Consider the following 14,725-nt stretch of genomic DNA (forward strand, 5'->3'; position numbering starts at 1 on the left):
TGTCTACATGTATGTATATGTGTGTGTGCGGCATGTATGTATATGTGTGGTGTGTGTCTACATGTATGTATATGTGTGTGTTGTATGTGTCTACATGTATGTATGTATGTGTGTGTGGTGTGTCTACATGTATGCATATGTGTGTGTGTGTGCGGCATGTATGTATATGTGTGGTGTCTACATGTATGTATATGTGTGTGTGCGGCATGTATGTATATGTGTGGTGTGTCTACATGTATGTATATGTGTGTGCGGCATGTATGTATATGTGTGGTGTGTCGTGTGTGTCTACATGTATGTATATGTGTGTGTGCGGCATGTATGTATATGTGTGGTGTATGTCTACATGTATGTGTGTGGTGTGTCTACATGTATGTGTATGTGCGGCATGTATGTATGTGTGTGGTGTGTCGTGTGTGTCTACATGTATGTATATGTGTGTGTGCGGCATGTATGTATATGTGTGGTGTATGTCTACATGTATGTATATGTGTGTGGTGTGTCTACATGTATGTATATGTGTATGTGCGGCATGTATGTATATGTGTGTGGTGTGTCTACATGTATGTATATGTGTGTGTGCAGCATGTATGTATATGCGTGGTGTATGTCTACATGTATGTATATGTGTGTGTGCGGCATGTATGTATATGTGTGTGCGGCATGTCTCTGTGTGTGTGCGGCATGTATGTATATGTGTGTGTGCGGCATGTATGTATATGTGTGTACGGCATGTATCTGTGTGTGTGCGGCATGTATGTATATGCGTGGTGTGTGTCTACATGTATGTATATGTGTGTGGTGTGTCTACATGTATGTATATGTATGTGTGCGGCATGTATGTATGTGTGTGTGCGGCATGTGTGTGTGTGTGCGGCATGTATGTATATGCGTGGTGTGTGTCTACATGTATGTATATGTGTGTGTGTGGCATGTATGTGTGTGTGTGTGTGTGTCTACATGTATGTATGTGTGTGCGGCATGTATGTATATGCGTGGTGTGTGTCTACATGTATGTATATGTGTGTGTGGTATGTATATGCGTGGTGTGTGTCTACATGTATGTATATGTGTGTGCGGCATGTATGTATATGCGTGGTGTGTGTCTACATGTATGTATATGTGTGTGTGGTATGTATATGCGTGGTGTGTGTCTACATGTATGTATATGTGTGTGTGCGGCATGTATGTATATGCGTGGTGTGTGTCTACATGTATGTATATGTGTGTGTGGTATGTATATGCGTGGTGTGTGTCTTCATATATGTATATGTGTGTGTGTGTGGCATGTATGTATATGTGTGGTGTGTGTCTACATGTATGTATATGTGTGTGTGCGGCATGTATATATATATGTGTGGTGTGTGTCTACATGTATGTATATGCGTGGTGTGTGTCTACATGTATGTATATGTGTGTGGTGTGTTTCTACATGTGTGTGCAGCATGTTTGTGTGGTGTGTCTACATATGTGTGTGCAGCATGTTTGTGTGGTGTGTGTCTACATGCATGTGTGTGTGCAGCATGTATGTATATGTGTGTGTGTGAGCAAGATGTATATGTGTGTACATATGTGTGGCGTGTCTACATGTATGTGTGTGTGCAGCATGTATGTATATGTGTGTCTATGTGTGTGTGTGTGTGTGCAGCATGTATGTATGTGTAATCTATATATATAATTGCCTTATTCTGTCTGTCTGTCATGCTCCAAAATTGTGTCCTTATGGTGACATTGTGTCCTTACGGTGACAAAGCTGATTGGCCGCTGGGCTCGCCATGGCCCCGCCCCCCCACACGGATTGGCCGCTCGCCCAGGCTGCGCCCCCCACACGGATTGGCCAGCCGCTCGCCCAGGCTCCGCCCCCCCCACAGATTGGCCTCTTGCCCCGGCACCCTGCAGGCATTGGCAACTCGCCCACGCCATGCCACGCCCCCCTCACGCAATGCACGCTAGCTCTGGCCCCGCCCCCCCCGCGCATTCACCGAACTGACACGGTCACGGAACTACGACTCCCAGGTGAGTACTGTACTCCCCCCCCCCCCCCCCAACGGGAGCCCACATCAGCGTACTCCGCCAACCCAGCCGACACTGACCCTCGCATTGCTGGCCTTGCCGCCGTATGCTGGTGTGGGCTCCCGTGCGAGCGGGGGGACGGGATGCGTTGGTAACCATGCTAGCATAGTTACCAGCTGGTAACCATGCTAGCATAGTTACCAGCACATCAAGGTCCTGCAGCAGCGGAAGATCCACACGCACACACATAACAGCACACACACACACATACACACACATCAGATCACACTCACTCTCACAAACACCTCACACACACATCGCATCCACAAACTCACAGCATCCGGCGATATCGCTTGCTTCTCGGCCTCGATACTGTGCTGTTGTGACCTTCCAGGACCTGACGGAGGATCACATGGCCAGAAGCATGTGGTATCTCCGGATGTTGTGAGTGTGAGCGCGTATGTGCGATATCGTCAGTGTCTGTGTGTGTGAGTGTATGCCATCGGGTGTGTGTGAGTGTATGCCATCGGGTGTGTGTGAGTGTATGCCATCGGGTGTGTGAGTGTCGGCAGAGGAGCACGGCGTGCTGGAGGAGGCTGGGAGCAGAGAGGCTGATACTGGGGGAGACTGGGAGGGGAAGGCTGATGCTGAGGGAGGCTGGGAGGAAGGAGGCTGGGAGGAGAGAGGCTGATCCTGGGGAAGGCTGGGAAGGGGAGGCTGATGCTGAGGGAGGCTGGAAGGAGAGAGGCTGATGCTGGGGGAGGCTGGAAGGAGAGAGGCTGAGGCTGGGAGGAGAGAGGCTGATGCTGGGGAAGGCTGATGCTGAGGGAGGCTGGGATGGGAAAGCTGATGCTGGGGAAGGCTGGGAGGACGGAGGCTGGGAGGAGAGAGGCTGATCCTGGGGAAGGCTGGGAGAGGGAGGCTGATGCTGAGGGAAGCTGGAAGGAGAGAGGCTGATGCTGGGGGAGGCTGGAAGGAGAGAGGCTGATGCTGGGGGAGGCTGATGCTGGAGGAGGCTGAGAGGAGAGAGGGTGGGAGGAGAGAGGCTGATGCTGTGGAAGGCTGGGAGGAGAGAGGCTGATGCTGGGGACAGAGAGGAGAGGCTGATGCTGGGAGGAGAGAGGCTGATGCTGGGATGAGAGAGGCTGATGCTGGGAGGAGAGAGGCTGATGCTGGGGGAGGCTGGGAGGGGGAGGCTGGCAGGAGGGAGGCTGATGCTGGGGGAGGCTGGAAGGAGAGAGGCTGATGCTGGTGGAGGCTGATGCTTAGGGAGGCTGATGCTGGGGGAGACTGGGAGGGGAAGGCTGATGCTGAGGGAGGCTGGGAGGAGAGAGGCTGATCCTGGGGAAGGCTGGGAAGGGGAGGCTGATACTGAGGGAGGCTGGAAGGAGAGAGGCTGATGCTGGGGGAGGCTGGAAGGAGAGAGGCTGAGGCTGGGAGGAGAGAGGCTGATGCTGGGGAAGGCTGATGCTGAGGGAGGCTGGGAGGGGAAAGCTGATGCTGGGGAAGGCTGGGAGGACGGAGGCTGGGAGGAGAGAGGCTGATCCTGGGGAAGGCTGGGAGAGGGAGGCTGATGCTGGGGGAGGCTGGAAGGAGAGAGGCTGATGCTGGGGGAGGCTAGAAGGAGAGAGGCTGATGCTGGGGGAGGCTGTGATGCTGGGGGAGGCTGGGAGGGGGAGGCTGATGCTGGGGGAGGCTGGGAGGAGAGAGGCTGATGCTGGGGGAGGCTGATGCTGGGGGAGCCTGGAAGGAGAGAGGCTGATGCTGGTGGAGGCTGATGCTTGGGGAGGCTGATGCTGGGGGAGACTGGGAGGGGAAGGCTGATGCTGAGGGAGGCTGGGAGGAGAGAGGCTGATCCTGGGGAAGGCTGGGAAGGGGAGGCTGATGCTGAGGGAGGCTGGAAGGAGAGAGGCTGATGCTGGGGGAGGCTGGAAGGAGAGAGGCTGATGCTGGGGGAGTCTGGAAGGAGAGAGGCTGAGGCTGGGAGGAGAGAGGCTGATGCTGGGGAAGGCTGATGCTGAGGGAGGCTGGGAGGGGAAAGCTGATGCTGGGGAAGGCTGGGAGGACGGAGGCTGGGAGGAGAGAGGCTGATCCTGGGGAAGTCTGGGAGAGGGAGGCTGATGCTGGGGAGGCTGGGGGATGTAGCACGATGGGGAGTGCGCAGCATGGGGGATGTAGCACGATGGGGAGTGCGCAGCATGGGGGATGTAGCACGATGGGGAGTGCGCAGCATGGGGGATGTAGCACGATGGGGAGTGCGCAGCATGGCGGATGTAGCACGATGGGGAGTGCGCAGCATGGCGGATGTAGCACGATGGCGGGTGCACAGCATGGGGGATGTAGCACGATGGGGAGTGCGCAGCATGGGGGATGTAGCACGATGGGGGATGTAGCACGATGGGGGGTGCGCAGCATGGGGGATGTAGCACGATGGGGAGTACGCAGCATGGGGGATGTAGCACGATGGGGAGTGCGCAGCATGGGGGATGTAGCACGATGGGGAGTGCGCAGCATGGGGGATGTAGCACGATGGGGAGTGCGCAGCATGGCGGATGTAGCACGATGGGGAGTGCGCAGCATGGCGGATGTAGCACGATGGCGGGTGCACAGCATGGGGGATGTAGCACGATGGGGAGTGCGCAGCATGGGGGATGTAGCACGATGGGGGATGTAGCACGATGGGGGGTGCGCAGCATGGGGGATGTAGCACGATGGGGAGTACGCAGCATGGGGGATGTAGCACGATGGGGAGTGCGCAGCATGGGGGATGTAGCACAATGGGGGGTGCGCAGCATGGGGGATGTAGCACGATGGGGAGTACGCAGCATGGGGGATGTAGCACGATGGGGAGTGCGCAGCATGGGGGATGTAGCACGATGGGGGGTGCGCAGCATGGGGGATGTAGCAGGATGGGGGGTGCGCAGCATGGGGGATGGAGCATGGTGGGGAGTGCGCAGCATGGAGGATGGAGCACGATGGGGAGTGCGCAGGATGGAGCACGATGGGGAGTGCGCAGCATGGGGGATGGAGCACGATGGGGGGTGCGCAGCATGGGGGATGGAGCACGATGGGGAATGCGCAGTATAGGGGATGGGGCATGATGGGGGGTGCGCAGCATGGGGGATGGAGCACGATGGGAGGTGCACACCTCCCCCCAACACACACACACACACACACAGGGAACCACAAACACCACCATACACAGACACCCACACACACAGACAACGCTGCACACACACAACACCCAACACACAAACACCGCGGCATACATAAATATACGCACATACCGCACAACACACACATTGCACAAAACATACCTCCCCCCAAAACACACCACACACACACAAACCGCACAACACACACACACACAACGCGACAGACACACAGCACTCCACAAACAACGCAACACACGCAACACACATACAACACCGCTCTCACCCCCCGCCACACCCAGACAACACCCAGAACATGTACAGCGCCTACACAAACACTTGGTAACTACACACAACAACATCTATATATATATATATATATATATATCTATAACAAAAATCATACATGAACTACACAATACGTAAATTCTAGAATACCCGATACGTAGAATCGGGCCACCTTCTAGTAATAATAATAAAATCTTTATTTCTATAGCGCCAACATATTCCGCACCGCTTTACAATTCAGGAGGATCATATACAAACAAGTAACAGTTATAGAAAATACAATAATTAGAGGGAAAAAAAAGACAACCCTGCTCGTGAGAGCTTGCAATCTACAATGAGATGGAGGGGCAAGGTACAAGTGCTTATTTACAATGACAATCCTGCTATCTCACAGAAATGGGGGATAAATAATGGCTTCCTGGACCAATTGGCCAGAGCCTTGAGATGCCTTTGGGTGCCATGGAGTTTGATGTGGAGTTATGTTGTGAGAAGTTGTAGAGGGATTATGTGAATCGAATCTGATTAGGGAGTGTGATAGGCCATGTGTGTGTGTGTGCGCCACATGTATGTATATGTGTGTCTAAATGTATCTGTGTGTGCAGCATATATGTATATGTGTGTCTACATGTATGTGTATATATAGAGTGTGAGGGAAAGAAGTATTGAACACGCCATCAATTTTTTGTTATATTTCTAAATTTGCCATTGACATTAATTTCTTACTAGATGTCAGTAGCAACTCATCCAATCCACATAGGCAAAGAAATCAAACCATAGCTGTCCATAAATTTAGTGATACTATTCCAGTATTCGTCACAAATAATGAATCTAATGCAAGTCAATTGGAAACTCGAGTATTTGTGAAATCTTCAAGAAAAATGCTCGATTTCCTCATTGACTTGCGTTAGATTTATTATTCGTAATGAATATTGGAATCCGGTAGCCCTCTGTATTCAAATGGCATAATCCGATCCCGAATATTTAACTATTCGTCCACCTCTAGTAATAGTGAAAAATGACACGGAAAAGAATTGAACAGATGAAGAAAGGTGCAAAAAGACTTGGAAAGTCATGACACCAGCTGAAATGCATCAGTAATTAGAAAGTAATCCTGCTGTTTACTAAAAAAAAGTTCAACTGATGACTTAAAAAATGGTGTCATTACCAAGGTGTTACACAAGAAATATCACATGATAGGTAAAACCAGTGAGCTGTCTCAAAACCGTCACAACCTTATTGTTGCAAAACATTCTGATGGCATTGGTTATAGAAAAATTTCTAAACTACTGAAGGCTCCAATGAGCGCTGTTGGGGCCATAATTCAGAAGTGGAAAGAACATTGCAACATAAACCGGCCATGACCAGGTGCTCTGCGCAACATTTCAATCAGAGGAGTGAAAATAATTATCAGAAGAGTTGTCCAAGAGTCATCTGTGGAGAGTTACAGAAAGACCTGGAATTAGCAGGTACAATTGTTCCAAAGAAAACAATAAGTAATGCACTCAACCTCCATGGCCTGTATGCACACTCACCACACAAGACTCCATTGATGAACAAAAAAAGATGTTTTTCAGCAGACGGCACTGGCAAACTTCATAATACTGGAGGAACGGTGAATGGATTTGAATAAAATCTGCTGCCATCTACCAGGATGATGAAGATGAAACGACGGTGGACATTTCAGCAAGACAATGATCCCAAACACACAGCCAAGAAAACGCAGAATTGGTTTCAGAAAAAGAAAATTAAGCTGCTAGAATGGCCCAGCCGATCGCCTGCCCTGGGTGGCATCCCTTTTGGAATATAACACTTGCGTCCATGTTGTCTTCAGCGTGGTGTTTTGAAACACACAATGGGTTTCTGTTGGTGATTCAAATTCCTAAAAAGATTCGTTTTCTACATGCACTGACCTTCACACTATCTAAATTTTCCCTTGAGAAGGACTGTAGTACAATTTTTTTCATAAATAAGAGGTGCGCACACATACACCCCACCTCTCATGGCAGTATGCCCACACAGAATCAAAGGTATTGAATGACCTATAAGAACGTTAGTTGACATTAATATCCAATTATATAGATTGAAATACAAGTACTCAGTGGTAAAATGCTAATGCGACCAATAAGATGCTTATATTTTGTGTATTATCTTTTTGTTACGCCCAAAATGATGATCGTGTAAAATCACAGTACCTCCTCCTAATAAATGTTGTCATACTTAGAACTCCGCTGGTGTGTGTGATCTTATTCCCTCCGTCGATTGCAGTCATTTGTGACACAAGGTTGATTCCTCTATAGCAGTAGTCCCCATATTTGCAGTGATATTTACTTTTTTGGAGAATGTGGCTGCTACAGTAGCATCACCGAATTACAGACCCTTGAGCAGACCAGGACTCAAGAACATCCACAGTAAGTAACCCATTGTGTTACTGTCTGCCTCCTGTAGCTCTGTCCATAACTCTGTAGTCTGGTCATGTGACGTGCCTGCATCGTGTCTCAGTGAATGTAAATGTTGCTATTATTTTGCTACTATTATATGTGTTTTACTCTCTACCTACACATAAATTAAGAAATAACGTCTGGAACACCATTCTAAGTCTGAACTGGGTGCAAAAACCTAAAAAAAACTACACTATATAGAGAGAAGGTATGCTCATCAGTGACTATGCAAAGGGAATACATGTAAAGCAGAAAATGCTGTGTGAATACTGGCCTGAAAAATACAATAGCTATATGTGAAAATGAAAATATGACAATGGAATCTGCATAACTGCTATGATCATATGAATAAAGAGAAATTTAGCTATTGAAATGATCAATGCAACAGAGCCCCAACACCTCGTCATGTATTCTACCTAGGCGTATGATTCTGTGAGTAGTTGTGTGAGAGGCTGAGACAAGGGAACATGGAGATACTTGGTTTACTCTATCATCCCGCTGTTACAACAACTCCTGAGGGAGCCACTAGCCGCAATGTGGTGGGGGGCTTCCCAGACTCCGATAACTGAGTGAAGTGGCGCTGTATAAAGCCGTCCAGAATGAATGTCATGATCCTCTCTCAGTTCTTCAGACGTGCTTGAAGTCGTGGGGTTCTGTCTTCTTTGTCCAGTCTGTCACGTATTCGATATGGAAAATTGTGTGTAAGCAGTTATTGCAGTCCCGTACAAAGGTTGTAGGAAGTACTCGAGGTCCAATGTGAAGTGCTCCCATGTCTTCAGGTTTTGACATAGGCCTAGATTGGCTGATTGTCAGAACCATCTGTGTGATTTTCTGTTTCTTCCTTTGCAATAGAAAGATCGTAGAAGGCTTCAGGGAGTTTCCAGCTTAGGAATCTCCAGAAGAGGACCAAGTAGCTTTGAGTCTGCCTTGCAGTGCAGACAGGTAGAGGTGTCTACCATTGGGTCTCCAGCGTAGGGACCCATACCGTCCATTGCACACAAACAACAGTGTTTGTATAGTTGGTAGTGATGAGCGAGTACCAAAAAGCTCGGGTGCTCGAGGCTCGGGCCGAGCATCCCAAGATACTCGTGTACTCGGCCCGAGCACCGAGCCCAATGTTATCCTATGGGAGACCCGAGTATTTTTGTGAAATGACCCCCGGCAGCATGTAGAAACCAGAAAACTGTAAATTAAAAAAAAAAAACGTGCGTGTGTGTGTAAGCGTGCATATATATATATACACGCGGAGAGGAGTGCGGGAGGTGCCGTAGCCGAGCGGGGAAGTGTCGGGCTAAAGGCACGGTCACGCTGTGCGGGCTGGCCAATCACTGCAATTCCACAACAGGGCTGTGGCATTGCAGTGGTCTGCCAGCCAATCCCTGCATAAGGAATGGCTGTAAAAAGAGCGCCAACATGAAGACCACGAGTACAGCACGAGTATCGCGAGATTACTCGGTCCACGCCGAGTAGCCCGAGTACATTGATACTCGTGCGAGTACCGAGTAGTAACAAGCATACTCGCTCATCACTAATAGTTGGATGTCTAACCGCCTATTGGATGGTGGCTAAACAAGCAAAGGGTCCTCTGGGAATGACCCTAAGTCATGGGTCACCACCCTAGATATTGTGGGAAGTTTTGCCACTAAAGGTAGCAAGTTGTTTCTTGAACGAGTGGGTGCAGGAAGACAAAAAAAAGAACTGGAAGAATGTGACTAAAGCCCTCGTCATATTTAACGACTTTCCAGTGATCCCGACAACGATACGACCTGATAAGGCTCACTAATAAGTCGCTACGTGGTCGCTGGTGAGATGTCAAACAGTCAGATCTTCCCAATGATGCATCAACGATACAGTGACCGTAGCGACCTGTATAACGATCTCTGTGGTCGTTGGGACCCGAACGTGGCTGTACGTGTGTGAGCTCTGAGTCGTCAATGAGGTCGTTGGAAAGCCGTCAAACACACCGATGTATCCTGCCCAGCAGGACCTCGACGATCAAAAAATGGTCCAGGCCATTCCGACATGACCAGCGATCTCACAGCAGGGGCCTGGTCACTGCTATGTGTCAAATGTAGCGAGATTGCTGGCGAGGTCGTTGTTGAGTCACAGAATCTGTGACTCCCCAGCGATCTCGCTATGTGTGAAGGTACCTTAAGGAGATGTGGAAAAACCACGTTGAATGTTTAGACAATGGACTGGAAGGACATAGACATAATCATTAGTACCCTGGGCAGCACAGTGGCTCAGTGGGGTCCTGGGTTTAACTTCCACCAAGGACAACATCTGCAGGAAGTTTGTATGTTCTCCCTGTTTTTGAGTGGGTTTACTCCAGGTTCTCCTGTTTCCTCCCACACTTCAAATAAATACTGATTTTGAATTTAGCTTGTGAGCCTCTATGGGGATAGTGATGATCGCATCTGTAAAGCGCTGTGGAATTAATAGCGCTATTTAATTCCGGTTTCACACATCCGGCTTTTCGCCGGTTTGCCGGATCCGGCGCTCTCCCGTACAGACAATACAGTACAGTGACAGCGCTGTAACTTCCGGGTCACATGCGCCGGTCACATGACAGCACGTGACCGGCGCTTGTTGCGCTGTCACTGTACTGTAGTCACTGTATGGGAGAGCACCGGATCCGGCAAACCGGCGAAAAGCCGGATGTGTGAAACCGGCCTAAGTAAGTAAAATAACACTAAAATAAACATCTCCTTGTAATGGACCAGGATGGTGGACATGTACAGTATGTATGGTACAGAATCTACAATGGAGGTTATTGTTTAAATTGTGTAGTGATCTCTTGTATCAGAGCTGTTTCTGTGGTTCAAGCCATGGTTGAAAAGGCCACAGAATGTTTCTTGATTACAAAGTTATAATTACTGTGATATTTGTGGTGTCCTCAGTTATGTACAATCTAGACACAATGTGCTTTTCTTATGGAACTCAAGTGATACAAAGTTTTGAATCCAGCTATGCTTCAGATGGAATTCAAAAGGGGCGAAGGATATTCTCTAACAGCAGATATAGGACACAGCAGCAGACACAGGACACAGCAGACATACATACACCTCATGATTGCATTCTAACATGATGTATATAAGAGCCCAAGCTATGCTGTATAACATGAAAAAACACTTTATAATACTCACCTAGAAGGTTGCTCCGGTGTACAGCAGTCAGATGGGTGACTGTTCTCCGGGACCGGCGCCTCCCATTTCGGCCATCTTGGTCTTCCTTATTCTGAAGCCACGGTGCATGACGCGTCTATGTCATACACGCGCGCCGGCATTAAGGTCATGCGCAGGCGCACTACAATACTTTGATCTGCCCTGCGCCAATTGTTTTATTTATTCATTTGTTTTTTATACCATGATACCCGCAGACATTTGCCCTGCTTTCTCTGCCCACCGGCCGTCCTGGCGCCTGTGATTGTGGTCAGCCGACATTCTGCTACTCAGGGTTGGGGCTCGTCTAACTGCACCCAATTACACGCGCCGGTGGGCAGAGAAAGCAGTGAATATTCAATGAGGGTTAATTTTCGGCTTCGGAAGGGAAAGCGTGACCTGGAAGCAGCTTGCCGCATCGACCGATCTTCGGTGAGTACACCGCAGGCACTCCTACCCCCCTATCTCCTTTTACCAACATTTTTAATCTTCGGGTTCTGGTTCCCATAGACTTATATGGGTACCAGATTCCGGATGAGGTTTTTTTTTAAGGTGTAGCAGGGACCCGCTGGTCCTGGTTCTCTGCCAGTCCGCCCAGCTCTACTTGTGAGCAATTGTTCACCAAAACTTGTGCTAGGGACCTGGTAAATGATACTATGCAATCTGATGAAGGGTGGAACAAGACATTGTCTCCCTCAAGGTAGTGACATGGTCCCAAGCCCCCTGATGGGTAATGAATTTTATACAATTTTCTTTGAACATGACTTGCAGGGATAGCAAGGGCAAATTAATTTCAAACTGGAAGTTGTAAAGGATTTCAACCTACTCAGATCAACGATCACTCAAGATGCAACAACAATACTGTATATCAATGGGAGACTAGCTATGGGAAAATCAACATTGAAGTCACTGGACAAGGTCCTCAAATCAAGCAACATTTCACTGGTGATGAAGACACAACTTGAACATAGTTTGGTCTTTTCTGTAGTAACATATGGATGTGAAATCTGAATGATAACGAAACATGACAGAAGAAGAATCAATGCCTTCAAAATGTGGTACTGGAGAAGGATGTTATCAATACCATGGATGGCAAGAAGAACAAACAAATACATTTTGGAACAAATCAAGCCACACATATCACTTTAAGCAAGGATCACCAAGCTACAAATTGCCTACTTTGGACATATCATACAAAGAGAGCAAGCCTTGAGTCACTGGAGGTGGACATCATGGTCACAAGATTAGGAACAAGTTGAAGAGGAAGACCAGGAACCCGATGGCTGGATACAGTCAAGAAAGCTTCGGAAATGACCCTGGTGGACCATTCTAGATTTGTACAAGATCAAGATCTTCCTACAAAGCGTTCATTCATCAAGTCACAATGGCTTGAGATCAAGCTGAAGACCGTTTTAAAAAATAGGAACATGCACATAAGTTCTCAGTAGTTCATACATTTTAATAGCTGGCTGAAAACATCTAAAATGGCAAGTTTGGAGACTTGCTACTATGCTCCCTTGTTTACATGACCAGTTTTCATTTGCTTTGTTTGCTAAAAACCAGTTTGCTTGCGTTTTAACCAGTATTAAAAAAAATGTATCCATTACAAATGTAGAGAAAAATGGATGCACAGTTTTGTTTCAATTTTGTATCCATTTTTGTTAGGTTTGTAACAGATGTGTTTTTTACTAGCGGTAAGTAGAAATAAGCATAGCTTAAAAAATGAATGTATTAACAAATAACATAACAGATGACCATTCGTTATGATCCACTTCTTATATATTTCAATGTTGCCTTCTTTTGGATAGATAAAAAACGTTTTGCAGACTACGTTTTATGATCCAGCTCATAATCTGATTACAGCTGGAATGCAGTCAAAAGAAGACATTTTAGGACATTTCTGTTCCCATTCAAATAATGAATAGATGCTGTACTGATTTTTTTTATTTCGTTTTTTGTCATCCCAAAACAGATTAAAAAATAGAAATAATTACTGGCCATGTCATCATAGCCTTATATAACATCAGAAGAGTAACATATTAATTAAACTACAGGTCTTAGGGAAAGTAAATTAGATGAGATGTGAAGCAGAACGATCAATATGGAGAGGGGCAAAAAAACAGTTGTAGCAATAAAGTGTTGTAGCAGTTTACAGATAAAGACTGTGAAAGTTTTATTGTCCTCTTGGAATTTGGTTCATGACCTGAGGGTAGGAATAAAATTAAAAGTAATGCAACCTACTGTATGCAGTCAACTGCTGGACCAACCCGTCTGGCATTTGCCACAATTGCCAGATAACCAGTATGGCTCTGGTAGTGGCTTATCTCTTGAAGATGAATAAAAAATAAAGTTGGGTGTTAAAGTTGAATTTAGCTGCCTGACCCCTATCGCCTCCAGAATCACCTGTTGGGGAAGAAGTACCAGTATTATTATTATTACTAGCTGTAGTAGTTGTCAAGGATAATAACTAATTCTCTCTCTCTCACACTCTCCCTCTCTCATTTTCTCCCACTCTCACTCTCTCCCACTCATTCTCTTTCCAACTCTCCATCTCCTCACGAAAATCATATTAACTGATACATAAGCTGTCTTATACTAAGAATGTCCTTCGCTGCGTATAGCAACCAGTCAGATCTATTAATGGCCTGTAGCAAAATAGAAGCAGCGCTGTGATTGGTTGTTATAGGCCACCTGATAAATATCCAGGCTAACAGTCAAAGACTGCCAATATATCACCGCACACATCCAAACAGTAAGTAAGCATTGTGTTTTTATTTGCGAACTACTGTAAAGCACGGGGTTCAAATTTCCCCTCAAAATATGTCAAATGAGGTGACTGTGCAAAATGTTGTGATTGTAAATGCAACAGTGTAGATTCCTTTAATGGACACACACACACACACGCACGCACGCACGCACACACACACACACACACACACACACACACACACACACACACACACACACACACACACACACACACACCTATATACAGTTGAAACCAGAAGTTTACATACACTATTGAAAAAGACATATGCATGTTTTTCTCACTATTTGACATGATATCAGAATAAACATTTCCTGTTTTAGGTCAATTAGGAACACAAATTATTTATATTTGCCATTGCCAGAATAATGAGCAAAAGAGAGAGACTGTTTTTAAGGCATTTTATTACTTTCTGCAAAGTCAAAAGTTTATATACACTTAAGGCCCCGTTACACGCAACGACATCGCTAACGAGATGCCGTTGGGGTCACGGAATTCGTGACGAACATCCGGCCTCGTTAGCGACGTCGTTGCGTGTGACACGTACGAGCGACCGCTAACGATGCAAAATACTTACCAAATCGTTGATTGTTGACACGTCGTCCATTTCCCAAATGTCGTTGCTCGTTTAGGTTGCAGGTTGTTCGTCATTCCTGAGGCAGCACACATTGCTACGTGTGACACCCCAGGAATGACGAACAACACCTTACCTGCGTCCTCTGGCAACGAGGTGGGCGTGACGTTCATGCGGCTGCTCTCCGCCCCTCCACTTCTATTGGACCCCTGCCGTGTGACGTCGCACAAACCGCCCCCTAGAAAAGAGGCTGTTCGCCGTCCACAGCGACATCGCTAAGGAGGTAAGTATGTGTGACGCGTACCGGCGATATTGTGCGCCACGGGCAGCGA

The sequence above is a fragment of the Anomaloglossus baeobatrachus genome, chromosome 6, assembly GCF_048569485.1.
Source record: "Anomaloglossus baeobatrachus isolate aAnoBae1 chromosome 6, aAnoBae1.hap1, whole genome shotgun sequence".
Taxonomy (NCBI): Eukaryota; Metazoa; Chordata; class Amphibia; order Anura; family Aromobatidae; genus Anomaloglossus; species Anomaloglossus baeobatrachus.